Genomic DNA, 14,616 nt, shown 5'->3' with positions numbered 1-14,616 from the left:
AACTGCCCACTGAGCTCCGTGGCCAAATGGGGCCATCAGCTTGGCTCTGCATATGGGCAGAGCCACTGGATGGACTTTCTGCTTGTGTGCTGCTGCAAGTGCAACTGTAGGATGGGGTATGCTACTGCCTGGGTTCTCTGTTTATGCCTCCTGGTCAGGCAGGATGGGGGGGAGGCTATATTCAGCAGTAGATGTGGCTTCAAATTTGGTTTTCTGCCCAAGTGAGGCTATAAAATGAGCCACACAGCTGGCATGACTTGCTGGCTAGTGACCTGAACCAGGTGGAACTTCCCACTGTGCTCCCTGGCCATACAGCGCCACCAGCTTGGCTCTGCAGATAGGCAGAGTGGCTGGCTGAGATCTCTGCTTGAGCACAGCTGGGAGGAAAAATGTGGCCTGCCAAGATCTGAGTACTGGCTGCTGTAAACCCTGCTTCCCTTCTCCATTTCTATCTGATCCTCAGTGGTTAAGCCACTTAATTCCCCCAAGTGGGCCTTCTGGGAAACAGTCCACAATTGCTGGCTGTCCACGTTTGACTCTTTTTGACCCACCAGGGAAACTTTAGGCAAAGGAGGCCCTCTTGGTATGGCCCTGTGCTGGTCTAGGGGAGGAGTGATGTGGTCAGAGCATAGCCACTCCTCTTACCCTTCTAATCTAGTCCTTCTCAGTCTCTGTGGTCCAAGGGGATGCTTCAGCCTCACCCCTGGGTTCTGGGATTTTCACAATAGTGTCTTGCCTATAGATGGTTGCTAGTTGGTCTTCTTGTGAGGGGGACTAAAATCAGGAACGATCTATATTACTGTCTTGATGACATCACTCCCTTTATCCTCCTTAATGAAAACATTCTGTTAATAAGAATTTAACCATCCCAAGAGTTTTGGCAGGGTATTGATGGAATGAAAGTTTTAATGTCCACGCAATGTAGCCTCCCAGAATCCATGGATCATTCTACTTGTGATGGTAAATTAGTTGCTTGGTTCACTGCTTCAGTAGTGCCTTACACATAAACCCAAATTTAAGAAATATGTATAATGTTTCCATTGTATGAGTTAAATTATAACTCTGTTGCATACCTCTTCATTCTCTTTCTTTTGAAGCAATTGTTAGGTGGCTATCTGTAGTATGAATGCATTGCGTGAACGATAAAATGTAGTGGTTGCAAGAAGTGGAACTTTCTTTGGGACAGTTGATAATTGAGACTCATTCATGACCCATGGACGTTATTAATATCATGGTGCAGGTGTCATCCTCTGGTGAAAGGACTAGACTGGGGTATAATCTGCAAGCTTGTCTATGGATGCTGAAAAACTTAGTCAAGGTTTTCTAACAAGCCCACAGAGGTATTCCTGCAACAGGGCACTGCAAAACATGCTGCCTTGTGCATGGAAGGGGATTATCTGCTTCTTTTGGTTGATGGCAGTTATTTTAGGGAGGAACCATCAACAAGTTTTCTGCTTGCTACAGTCTGGGGCTTGAATCCATAGGCCATACTCACACTCAGCCTGAAAAGGCATTACTGAATTGGAGAAAAAATCCTTGCCTAATTAAAATGTTAGAATCCCAAGAGCTTGGCATAAGGGAGGAGGAAATCATAGATGGCATATTCTCAAGACTGGCTTTTCTGCTTGCCAGGTAATCATACACAGGTAAGGGTAGTATAAATATATTTTCTCTGAAAGGTAAGCTACTGTTACCAATGCCAAGGTGGAGAACAAGACTGGAGTTGTTGCAGCAAATAAAGAAATATAGGTAACAACAGTACCAGTAAAACTAGAGAGCGTGCCAAGTTGCAGGTTATAGGAATGACTTTACATAAGGCCAGAAATAGTGTATCGTTACTTTAGATTCAAGTTCTGAGCACAGTTTTTCAAAACTAGAAATAACATCCTTTGCAGATTTAAATTTCAACTTGGCAGTGAAGTCACTTTGTTTTCATGCTGATTCACTGAGAACATGCCACAGAAAGTACCAGTAAAAATGTTCATGAAATTTCTAATAAATAAAGCAGAAGACAGAAAGATTGGTTTTTGAGGCTTTTCTGAATGATTTTTCTAAATTCTTCTTGAATTTGGAAGATGAATCTGCACTCCTTCAGGCTCTGAAGGTCAGGATAGACCAACTATGACTTTTCCAGGAAATGAGTAATAGTAAGACCAGGGGACTCATTTCTGGAGGCCTGGAGGAACGTTCATCCAGAACTCGTAGGTGGGGTTTTCCCCCACAAAAGTCTTCAGGGAGTTCCAGAGGCGTGTGCCGACTCGAAATGGGAATAGCTAACCTAACGCAACCTTGCCCTGGAGATTCTGCCAATTCTCTCAGCTCTCACCATGGTTGTTCCCACCCAGAGTGGCTGGTCTTTTACATTCCTTCTCATTCTTTTCTTCACTTATCTTCAGCTCATTTGCCAACCATTCCTCCCCACAAACTCCAAATCTTAATACCCATTCAAAAACCCGAGAATTCTTGAGTAAGCATCACTTAGAATTCTCTCTTCCTGGTAGACATGGAAGGAGACAGCTGCCAAATGCTGTCTGTAAGACTCACACCCAAACTACAGCCATGGAGAGCTCATAAAAATCATTGTCGGGAGAGGGATGCATTCATAATTCTTTAGAAATTTGTATTCTGTTTAGAGAGAAATTTATAGTTTTGGTGTTAAAATGCACATAAGTGGCTTTGTTTCCTTCCTTCCTTCCTTCCTTCAACAAAAACCTATTGTTCACCAACTATGTCAAGCATGGTGTTGGGAGATATTGTGATAGTAGAAGACACAGTCACTGCCCAAAAGATTTTTATGGTTTGGTGAAGAAGATAAGTAAGAAAAACAATAATTACAATATAGTGCTGAAAAACTTTGAGAGATGTATAATTTAGTCAGTATGCCATGGATACCTAGGGAAGGTTACCAGGAGTTAGGGGCCCAATTACTAGAATCCTGAATGACGAATAGTAGTTAATGAGGAGACTCTGTGTGTGTGTGTGTGTGTGTGTATGTGCGAGTGCATATGTGTATGTGCATACATACACACACACATGCGCCCACACATACTCTCCCATAGCATCCTGAACTTCATAGCTCTCCTTCCAGTTGTTACTGTTTCTTTTTGCCACTGGATTGTGATGCTCAATATTTACTACATTGTTTCCAAGCAAAGTCTTGGGCTCAGAGGTCTCCATACAAGTGTAGAGCAAACTGACAAATAATGCTCTCTCCAGCAAACAATGAGACAGCAGTGAGATTGCAAGGAGAAGAGCTACTGGGATTATAGAATTTGGAGAATTGCTGGTGTCGGTCAGTTTTAGAAAGGCTCAAGTTATCACCAAAAGCAACTTTCTAAAGCTTGTAACAGAGCAATATGATTGTGTAGGCAGAAGAGTGAATGCATGTCAAACTTTCTTCAGCATTCTCTTTCCTCTCTATGGTACCCCCAATTTTTCTTCTCCCTTCCCCACTTGCTTTCTTCTCTACTGTCAGGAGAGAATCAGTAGATTCAATTCTTCTTTGTGATTATGTTTTATTGCTTACTTCTCACAGGGATGTATGCATTTCAGTAAATGTTAGTGTCTTCATTCAAAAACTTAAATTTGTAATAGAATCTATTTGGAAATTTGGGGGAAGATGGGGGGGGAAGATGGAAGGGAACCTTTCTGGTGCCCTCAGGCTCACCTAGTTGGCAAACACCTACTCTGCCCATCCAGCCACTCCTTTAAGGAATGGTCTTGACACGTAATGACACAAAAGGGTAAAGCAGAAACCTACACCACACACCGTCAACTGTAGGTCAAATTCCATTAAGGTGAATTCCAAAGGCTGCCCACATTCTTGAGATCTATTGGAAGGTAGTTGTATTTAGTGTTAGGCAAACTGAGTAAACTTAGCACTAATTTAGAACTATTTGATGTAATGCGACAGATGATCTCAAAAGTCCCCAACTCTAAAATGCTGTGAACTCTATGAATTAGATCCCTATTATATTCTACCTGTGACTGGGGATAAGGTTGATAAAATAAAAAAAAGCTTAGGTTTGCCTTTTTTTAACAAATTTTCTATGATAAAGTAATGCATGATAATATTATAAAATCTATCATATAATGAGTATATAAAATGTGACATAAATCTTCCTGCCACCCCTGGTTTCTCTTTCCAGAGTCAATCGCTGTTAATATTTTCTTATAGATCCTCCCAGATACTTTCTATGCATACACAAAATATTAGTCTTTTTAAGATAATTTTTCCATTATACAGTACTGCTAGAAACAGACACATTGAACAATATATTTTATATTTTGATATATTTAACTTACTATTCTCTTTGGTGTCTCTCCTGTTAAAATTTGTTTTTAAAAAATGATTTCCTTAAAATACACATATAAGCAGCATAATATTCTTGGATCATTTACATAAACTTGAGAATTTTTGGAACATTTGATTTTTATTGGTAGTTGAGTTCTCTTCAAAACACACTTAACGTTAACCTCAAATATATTTACACTAAATTAAAAGTGAGGAACTTAATGGCAAGAATGTATTTTTAATTTGTCTTCAGAAAGGAATACACATATCAGGTGGTTTGTATTCAGTGCTGATGTTTCCCTAATGGATCCATATTGTTTTATAAAATAAATAGCTTCAAAAAATTCCATCAGTGTGCTTAGTGTGCCTCCTTGAAGTTGTGACTAGTTGAGATATTAGTAACTTACTGGCATGATGCTTTTTTGAAAGAACCACTCTAACTCTGTTCTGTGTCTTATGAATGTTAAATTAGATAATATTGGGAAAACATTACAGTATAGATAATAGCAATTATCAGCTAATATTTGTGTGATTTTTATTTTGTGTGATTTCTAAGGATAAAAATGTCAGGGAAGTGGCTGTTTTGCTTCCTGAAATGCCTTTTAACAACTCTTTATTAGCCTTTCGAAAAGCCTAGACTCCCAGCTCTTCATTGTTGCTAAATGCTAAGCTCTCTAACTCAGCCAGACCTCCTGCTGCCTAAATTGATCCCATTAACCAGATAGTTTCTAGTTTTCCACTTCAACCTGAAATGACTCACCCAGAGACCAGAATGGGGCATTTTGAGATGAAAAACCCAACCCCTGCATAAAGTCCTTATATCAGCAATGGGGTATGTCCCTGAAAATAGTGTAAAACAGCTTGTTCTGATGAACAGTGGTTTGTTGCTTCACCTTTCAAAATGAGTGTAGATGACAAGGAACACAATGAGTGTAATGGCACTAGTGCACATGGGACTGTCGGCTGGTGAGATGGGGGTTTTCCAGAACCTACACACCCTCTAGAAGGCATCCGGGTGGATAGACACTTAGGAACTTCTCCTTCCAGCATCAAGAAGCAGATGATCACTGTTTGCTGAAACATGTGACACAAGAGCAGTGCTTGAACATTATGTGAAGAGACCTGCCTTTGTTTTGTTCCCAGTAGGATGTAAGGGGAAAGCTCCACAAAAGATCAAGATTAGACCCGCGTAAACACTAAGCAGCTAGAGCACCAAACCTTATGTAAGTGCCTCTCAGGGACGTAGAAAAAGAGAATAGAGGTGGAGAAGGGAATGGACTAAGGGAGGGCTAAAGAAAAGTGCTTAAATTTTTGTGGGGTGGGAATAATATGTAGAAGTTAAAGTGATTGGAAATTTCGTATGTTAAAGTATATTTGATCTAGGAAAATTGGGGCTAAGTCAACAGATAGGGAAAACTGCAACAACAACAACAAAAATAAGTGGGAAATTTGCTTACAGCTTTTTATTAGGACAGGGGAATTCAACCTATGATGGCTTCCATAAGCATGCCACATTACAGAAACTATAATGTTGAGAAGCAAAATGACAAAATGGAATGGATCATGGAAAGAAATCTAGATAGTAAAGTGCTTGATGATTAAATTGGCATATGCTGACTGAAGAAAATCTGAAATCGTGGTGAGATAGACTGTTTGAGTGGTGGCCTCCAATGAGACACACCTCCCAGTATTCATGCCCTTGTGTAGTCCCCTTCAAAACTGACTTGGGCTTGGCCATCTGACTGGCTTTGGCCAACGGAACAACAGCAAGCAAGATGACACGAAGGCTTGATAAGCCCTTCACACTGGGACTTGTCCTTTTGGAACACTCCCTCTTGGAAGCATTGTTGTAAAGACACTTGGGCTAGACTATGGAATGAGGAGAGGACATGAGAAGAGAGACTTTAGAGGATAAGAGTCCACTTTACATGTTACGGCCCCAGCTAAACTCCCAGCTCAATGCAGCTATTGGAATGACCTCAGCTACATTATATACAGCAAGAGAACCTCTCAGTTGCTGCCAGTCAACCTGCAGAATCATGAGAGTAATGAATTATTGTTGTACTAAGACACTAAGTTTTAGTGATTTGTTATGTAGTAATAGAAACCTGAAACAAATAGTCATGTAAACACTCTCATTTGTTGAAGAGGAAGCTGGGACAGAAAGTAACCAAGGGATTTGCCCAAAGTCCTACAACTAGTTAGTGGCAGAACTGGGACTAGAACCCAGATCTTCTGATAGCCAATTCAGTGCTTCCTCCCCAACATGACCCCAAATACCTCTATTAATATCCAACACTTATTGAAGGATTTCTGTGTGTCAGGCACTCTGTAAAGCATTTTACATTCACTGAAGCAGGTACTATCAATATCCCCATTTTAAAAGCCAGGAAACCAACGCCTAGAGAGTAATTTGCCTGAAGTCACACAGTAGGTAAATGATAGAGCTGGGCTTCTAACCCAGCACTCTGACTTCAGAGACTTTTGTCTTAAGCACTGTATTACAAGAATGATGAAATGTAGGTTAATTAAGTATGAGTAAAATGAACAGCCTACACAACAACTGATTTAATTCATATCTGTCTTCTTGATCACTCATCCGAACTTAACAAGTTGATTCCCAGCAGCTACTGTTGTTGGGGATTAAATCAGCTGGCCCTTGGTCCAGGTCAGAAGGTGTGTGTAGATGTGATCTGCCACTTTGGGGGTTTGGAAACCAGCATTAACACCTTGTCACTATTTAAATGTTTGGCAAAATTATCTTTTTCTGTAGGTTCACATATAGCTGAAGCCCATGGCTTTTTGCAATTAAAGTATCCATATGGTATTTTCTCATTTACATTTGAATGATTGATATGTTGTTTAGCAAGAACTGTTTGCTTCATAAGGAGCCTTAAAAATGCATATCTTTTATGTCTGAAAAAATATTTTTGGCAAATGAAGTAAGTCATTCAAGTATACGTATATGTCTTCTATAAAACCTTCCTTGACAAATCCCAGTCCTTATTGGCTCACTCCATTATTCATTCTCTTTATTCAAGATATATTAAAGAGTATTGAATACTACTATATACTAGACACAAAGGGCATAAAAATTAACAAAATAGAACCCTGCTTTAAGAAGTTCAAAACAATGGCAATATAAGTTGATAGGTCCTAGAACAAAGGTGTGAGTTAAGTCCTCTTCATCATTTATTAAGCCAATTTTGATTAAGTGCTGACATTCTGCCAGATAGAGAGCTAGGCTCCAGATGAACCAACCAGACATAGTTCCTGTCTTCAAGATCCCACAGTCCAGCAGGGGAGGTAGTTCATTTTCTGGTAAACACACTGAGAAAACTGATCTGAATGAAATGAGGAAGCTGTTGTCATATGAGAATGGCCTGGTGAATGGATGGAGAGCTAGAGATGGGGGTATTTCCTAGGAGAAGATCAGGGAAGATCTCTGACATGGTAACATTTGAACAGCCAGACATATGAAGGAGGGGGAGGAGAGGAGATGCATTACAGAGAAAATTGAAAGTGCAAAGGCACTGAGGTGGGACAGAGCTTGACACATACTTGGAATTAACAGCAGGATAGTGTGACTAGAGCGTGGTGAGCTCAGGTACTGGACGATGGTAGTTGATGAGGAAAGCAGGGGCAGATCATGCAGGCCTTGAAAACCATAGTAAAGATTTTACTGTCAGTGGGATGAACAGCTGTTGAGAGGGGGATGGCATAGTGCTGAGATCAAGGGTTCTGGAGCCATGCTGTCTGGGTTCATTTCTCACCCCAACACCTCACGGACGTGTTATCTTGGATAAGCAACTTAACCTTTCTGTGCCTCACCTTGCTCACCTATAAAAGGAGAATAATAATACTTATTGTTGTGAAGATTTAGTGAGTCAATAGACATAAGGGGCTTAGAAATGTACTTGACATTAAGCATTCAATCCATGTTAGCAATTAAGCAAAGAAGAGGCATGATCCAATTTACATTTTTTAAAGATCACTCTTTCTGCAGTGTGAAGTTGGAAAGAGAAGGTGGGGAGAGAAAGAAGAGAGACTAGGCTTTGCTATTTATCTAAATTGGAGATTGTGGGGGTTTGGACTCTTAACTCCCAAGCTCTTGTATAAGACCATCTTGCCTCTCCAGCCATCTGAGGTCACTTGACAGGTAGCTGAAAGGAGACCTGCCCAGCACACTCAGAAATGGATCTTGGTTGAAGGTAGAACAAGACAGGCTCATATCCACTAGGACAGTTAGTGAAAACAGAAAGATCTCTGAGGTAGTAATTATCCACGTAGACATGACAGGTATCTAGAATTGGAGTGATCCAGCAGGGAACTAAATGAATTTCCCATGGACAAGCTGAGAGAATTTGGTAGAAACTAATTTAGTACAACAAGAACTTCTGAGTGTCTACTGTATGTATGCCAGGAGTCCTGGTGGACAGACAGTTAGCACAATGGGGTCTTGCATTCCCCTGATGTTTGGGAGAATCATCTCCTTCCAAGTAAGTGACAGCAGTTTGTCCTGAGGGCACTGACATCTTGGATGAGAAGTCCAGACAGAGGCTCAACTCTAAACACCAGCAATGACTCAAATTCCTCCATGCTAAATTGTGACTTTCTCAAGAGGTGGGAATTTATCTTATTTGTGTTTTTTAAAATAATAGCTTTATTGAGATATAATTCACATACCATGAAGTTCAACATTTCAAAGTATACAGTTCAGTGGTTTTTATGATTGTATGGAAGCATACAATATGTATGGCATTTTGGGTCTGGCTTCTTTCACTTAGCATAATATTTTCAAGGTTCATTCATATAGCATGTATCAGTACTTTATTACTTTCTATGGCTAAATAATATTACATTGTATGAATATGCTACATTTTGTTTATCCATTTTTCAGTTGATGGATATTCAGCGTTTTTTTCCATTTTTGGCTTTATGAATAATGCTATACTATCAACATTCATATACAAGTTTTTGTGAGGATATATGCTTTCAATTCTCTTGAGAATATGCCTCAGAGGGAAATTTCTGGGTCATATGGTAACTGTATATTTCATTATTTGAGGAACAGCCAAACTATTTCTCAAAGAGGCTGCACTATTTTACATTCCCACCAGTAATATATGAGAGTTTCAATTTCTCCACATCCTCGCCAATACTTACTCTTGTCCATCTTTTTTATTGTAGTCATCCTAGTGGGTGTGAAGTGATACTTCATTGTGGTTTTCATATGCATTTCCCTAGTGGCTAATGATGTTAAGCATGTGCTTGTTGGCCATTTGGATATCTTCTTTGGAGAAATGTCTATTCAAATCCTTTGCCTATGTTTTAATTCACTTAATTGTCTTTTTATTGATGAGTTGTAAGTGTTCTTTATTTATTCTGGGTACAAGTCCCTGTCAGTTTTATTATTTGCAAATATTTTCTCCCCTTATGTGAGTTGTCTTTTCACTTTCTCAATAGTGTCTGTTGAAGCACAAAAGTTTTTAATTTTGATGAAGTCGAAGTAATGTATTTTTTCTTTCATTGCTTACACTTTTGGTGTGATATCTAAGAAGGCTAACCCAAGGTCATGAGGATTTACCGCTTTGTTTTCTGCTAAGAGATTTATAGTTTTAGCTCTTACATTTAGGTCTATGATTCCTTTTGAATTAATTTTTTTATATGGTGTGAAGTAGGGGTCTAACTTCATTTTCATTTTTTGCATGTGGATGTCTAGTTGTCTCAGCACTATTTGTTGAAAAGACTATTCTTTCCCCCATTGAATTGTCTTGGCACCCTTGTCAAAAGTCAATTGGCCATGAAATCATACTCATCTGTGATTTCTACTATAGAACTTAGGGCCCTGAGCCTTGAAGTCTCCTCGTTTAACTGAATTCAGACTTCAGTCAGATTTAACCTGATTTGATCTTTTAAGCCTGCCACTAGTGTACTATGCTGATCCTTTATACCACCCAGCTCAGAGTCTCCCTGACATTTACTCCTATCTATCCCCAAAGTTTTGTGTCTCTCTCTGGTGTATATGTGGAGAAAAGGAGCAGAGGTGGATAGGCTGTGGTGGGGTATTAAAGTTTAAATATAAATTTCAGGTATAGCAAATGGGTAGAGGGCTAAGCAGGAAATATTTATAGAGTTAATATAAAAATATGTGGGCCATCAATTGTAATAGTTGGAGACTTCAATAACCCATATTTGATAATGGCTGGAAAAAATAGAAGACCAACAAGAAAATGGGAGATTTGAACAACACTATAAATCAACTAGAGCTAACAGACATCTTTAGATCACTTTATCCAACAAGAGCAGAATACCATTCTTTTTAAGTGCACATGGAACACTTTCCAGGATAGATCATATGCGGGGCCATATAATAAGCCTCAATAGATTTAAAAGGATTGAAGTCATACAAGGTATGTTCTCCGACTACAAAAGAGTGAAATTAGATATCAACAACAAAAAATTTTTTGTGAAACTCACAAATATGTAGAAATCAAATAACACATTTCTAAATAACTAATGAATCAAAGAATAAATCAGAAAGGAAATTAGAAAATACTTTGAGATAAATGAAAGTGAAGACACAGTATACCAAAACTTACAGGATACTGCTGAAGCAGTGATTAGAGAGAAATTTATAGCTCTAAACATCTATATTAAAAAAGAAAAAAGATCTCAGATCAATAATCTAACCTTCCACCTTAAGAAACTAGAAAAAGAAGAGCAAACTAAACCCAAAGAAAGCAGAAAGAAGGGGATAATAAAGATTAAATCAGACATTAATGAAGTAGAGAATACAAAACCAACAAACAAAATCAACAAGACCAAAAGTTAGTTCTTTAAAAAGATCAACAAAATACACAACCCTTTAACTAGACTGACCAAGATAAAAAAAGAGATGATTCAAATTACCAAACCAGGTATGAGAGAGAGACTGTTACTACAAACCTTACAGAAATAAGAAAGATTATAAGGAAATACTATGAACAACTGTATGCCAACAAATTAGATTGCATAGATTAAATGGAAAAATTCCTATAAAGACACAAACTACCAAAACTGATTCAAGAAGAAATAGAAACTCTGAATAGAGGTGTAACAAATAAACAAATTGAATTAGTAATTTAAAAACTTCCCACAAAGAAAAACCCATTCCCAGATATATTTACTGATGAATTCTACCAAACATTTAAAGAAGAGTTAATATTACTTATTCGCAAACTCTCCAAAACGTAGAAGAGGAGGGAACATTGCCCAACTCATTTTTATTAGGCCAGTATTAACCTGTTACCAAAATCAGACAGAGACATCACAATAAAACTACTATCCTTTATGAATAGAGACACAAAAATCCTCAACAAAATGCTAGCAAACTGGATCCAGCAACACATAAAGGGGATTAGATACCATGACCAATGGGACTTATCCTGGGAATGCAAGGTTTAATATCAATCAACCAATGTAATACAAAATATTGATAGAATAATGGACAAAAACCACATGATCATCTCAATAGATGCAGAAAAAGCATTTGATAAAATGCAACACCTCTTCATTGATAAAAACTCTCAACAAACTAGAAATAGAAGGGAACTTCCTCTTTCTAATAAAGGGCATCTACAAAAAAATCACAGCTAACATCATACTTAATACTGAATGCTTTCTCCCTAAGATCAGAAACAAAACAAAGATATCCACTCGAACTACTTACATTCAGCATCGGACTGGAGGTCCTCACCAGAGCATTCAGGCAAGAAAAAGAAATAAACGGCATCTAGATTAGAAAGGAAGAAGTAAAACCATTTCTATTTTTATATGAACCACTCTCATATATAGAAGATCCTAAGGAATACACCCAAAATACTGTTAGAATTAATAAAGAAGTTCAGGAAGGATTCTGTGTACAAGATCAATATGCATAAATTAAATCAGTTATATACGTTAACAGCGAACCACCTGAAAATGAAACTAAGAAAATAATTTGTTCTTATTAATTAGAAAATAATTGGGGACCGGCCCTGTGGCCAAGTGGTTAAAGTTCTGCACGCTCTACTTCGGTAGCCCAAGTTCACAGGTTCAGATCCCAGGTGTGGACATACGCCACCCATCAGCCATGCTGTGGAGGTATCCCACATACAACGTAGAGGAGGATTGGCACAGATATTGGTTCAGGGCTAATCTTCCTCAAGCAAAAAAAAAGAGGAAGATTAGCAGTGGATGTTAGTTCAGGGTAAATCTTCCTCACCAAAAAAAGAAAGAAAGAAAGAAATTGGTATCTTAGATATGACACCAAAAACATGAGAGCAACAACAACAAAAATAGATTAATTGGACTTCCTCAAATGTAAAAACTTTTGAGCCAGCCCTGATGGCCTAGAGGTTAAAGTTCAGCATTCTCTGCGGCCCGGGTTCAGTTCCCAGTTGCAGAACCACACCACTCATCTGTCAGTAGCCATGCTGTGGTGGCAGCTCACATAGAAGAACTAGAGGGACTTACAACTAGAATATACAACTGTGTTCTGGGGCTTTGTGGAGGAAAAAAAAAAAAGAGGAAGATTGGCAGCAGATGTTAGCTCAGGGTGAATCTTTCCCAGCAAAAAACAAAAAGTAAAAACTTTTGTCCTTCAAGAGGCCGGCCCCATGGCTGAGTGGTTAAGTTTATGTGCTCCACTTTGGCGGCCCAGGGTTTTGCTGGTTCTGATCCTTGGTGCGGACCTAGCACCGCTCATCCAGCCATGCTGAGGTGGCATCTCACATAGCAGAACTAGAGGGACCTAGAACTAGAATATACAACTATGTACCGGAGGGCTTTGGGGAAAAGAAAAAGAAAAAGAAAAAAAAGATTGGCAACAGATGTTAGCTCAGGGCCACTCTTTAAGAAAAAAAAAAAAAAACTTTTGTGCTTCAAAGGATACCATCAAAAAAGTGAAAAGACAATCTACGGAATGGGAGAAAGTATTTGCAAGGCATATATCTGATAAGGAACTTGTATCTAGAATATATAAAGAACTCTTACAGTTCAATAATACAAAGACAATCCAGTTCAAACATGGACAATGGATCTGAATAGACATTTCTCCAAGAAGATATACAAATGGCCAATCGACACATGAAAAATGTTCAACATCATTAGCCTTCAGGGAAATGCAAGTCAAAAGCACAATGAGATACCACTTCACACCCATTAGGATGGATGTAATAAAAAAGATGGACAAGAATAAGTGTTGGTGAAGATGTAGAGAAATTGGAACTCTCATACACTGCTAATGAAAATGTAAAATATTTCAACTACTTTGGAAAAATATCTTGCAGTTTCTCAAAAGATTAAACATAGAGTTACCGTAGGTCCTTGCCATTACACTCCATTTTTATTTATTTTCTTTAATAAAAACATATAGAATATCAGGTACTCTTCTAAGAAGTTTATAAATATTATCATTTTTTACAACAATCTTATAAGTTAGGTATTATCATCATCCCAATATTGTATATGAGAAAAGTGAGATGCAGGGAGGTTATGTAACTTGCCTGAGGTTGCACAACTGGTTAATCACAAGGCTAGGATTTGAACCCAGGCGTCTGACTCCAGAGCCCACACTTTTAACCATAAACTACACTGTCTCCCATATAAAAATAAATACTTGAAATATTTATGTAATAAAAGGTCCTATATAGTAATAAAGCACTGTTAAAAACTAGCTATTTAATTTTATAAGATAGAAAAATAAAGCTAACACTGATACAGTGCTTACTGTGTGTCACTTTTTTATTTTTTAAAATGGTTACAAAAACACTTTGAGGTAGATTCTATTATTCTCCCATTTTACAGAGGCCCAGAGAAGTTAAGCAATTTGCCCATGGTCACACAGCTAGTAAGTGTCAGTCTGGTTCCAGTGTCCATGTTTTTTTCTTGGTGAGGAAGATTAGCTCCGAGCTAACATCTGTTGCCAATCCTCCTGTTTTTCCTGAGGAGGATTGGCCCTGAGCTATCATCTGTGCCCATCTTCCTCCATTTTATATGTGGAATGCCTGGCACAGCATGACTTGACGAGGGGCACATAGGTCTGGGCCCGGGATCTGAACCTGCAAACTCTGGGCCGCCGATCCGGAGCACACGAACCCCACCACTATGCCAGGGTGCCGGCCCCTCCAGTGTCCATGTTTTTAACCACTACAAGATGTGTCTCTCAATAGAATATGTTGGGCTTCGAGGAGTCTCAATAATTTACACCCCTTTTTCCCATCTGGGCTTGTGGAACTCAAAAGATGAGATTAAAAATATCAGCTTTGTTATTGCTAAAGCTGTTTGGAGAATGAAGCTTA

At 38.6% G+C, this 14,616-nt stretch overlaps 1 long non-coding RNA gene across 6 annotated transcripts in view; it reads left to right on the top strand.

Moving 5' to 3' along the window:
• LOC139081176 (uncharacterized) overlaps positions 1-14,616 on the top strand; it is a 119,851-nt gene that overhangs the window by 18,250 nt on the left and 86,985 nt on the right. The window lies entirely within an intron of this gene.

The sequence above is a fragment of the Equus przewalskii genome, chromosome X, assembly GCF_037783145.1.
Source record: "Equus przewalskii isolate Varuska chromosome X, EquPr2, whole genome shotgun sequence".
Classification (NCBI taxonomy): domain Eukaryota; kingdom Metazoa; phylum Chordata; class Mammalia; order Perissodactyla; family Equidae; genus Equus; species Equus przewalskii.
This window is presented reverse-complemented; position numbering and strand designations above follow the sequence as displayed.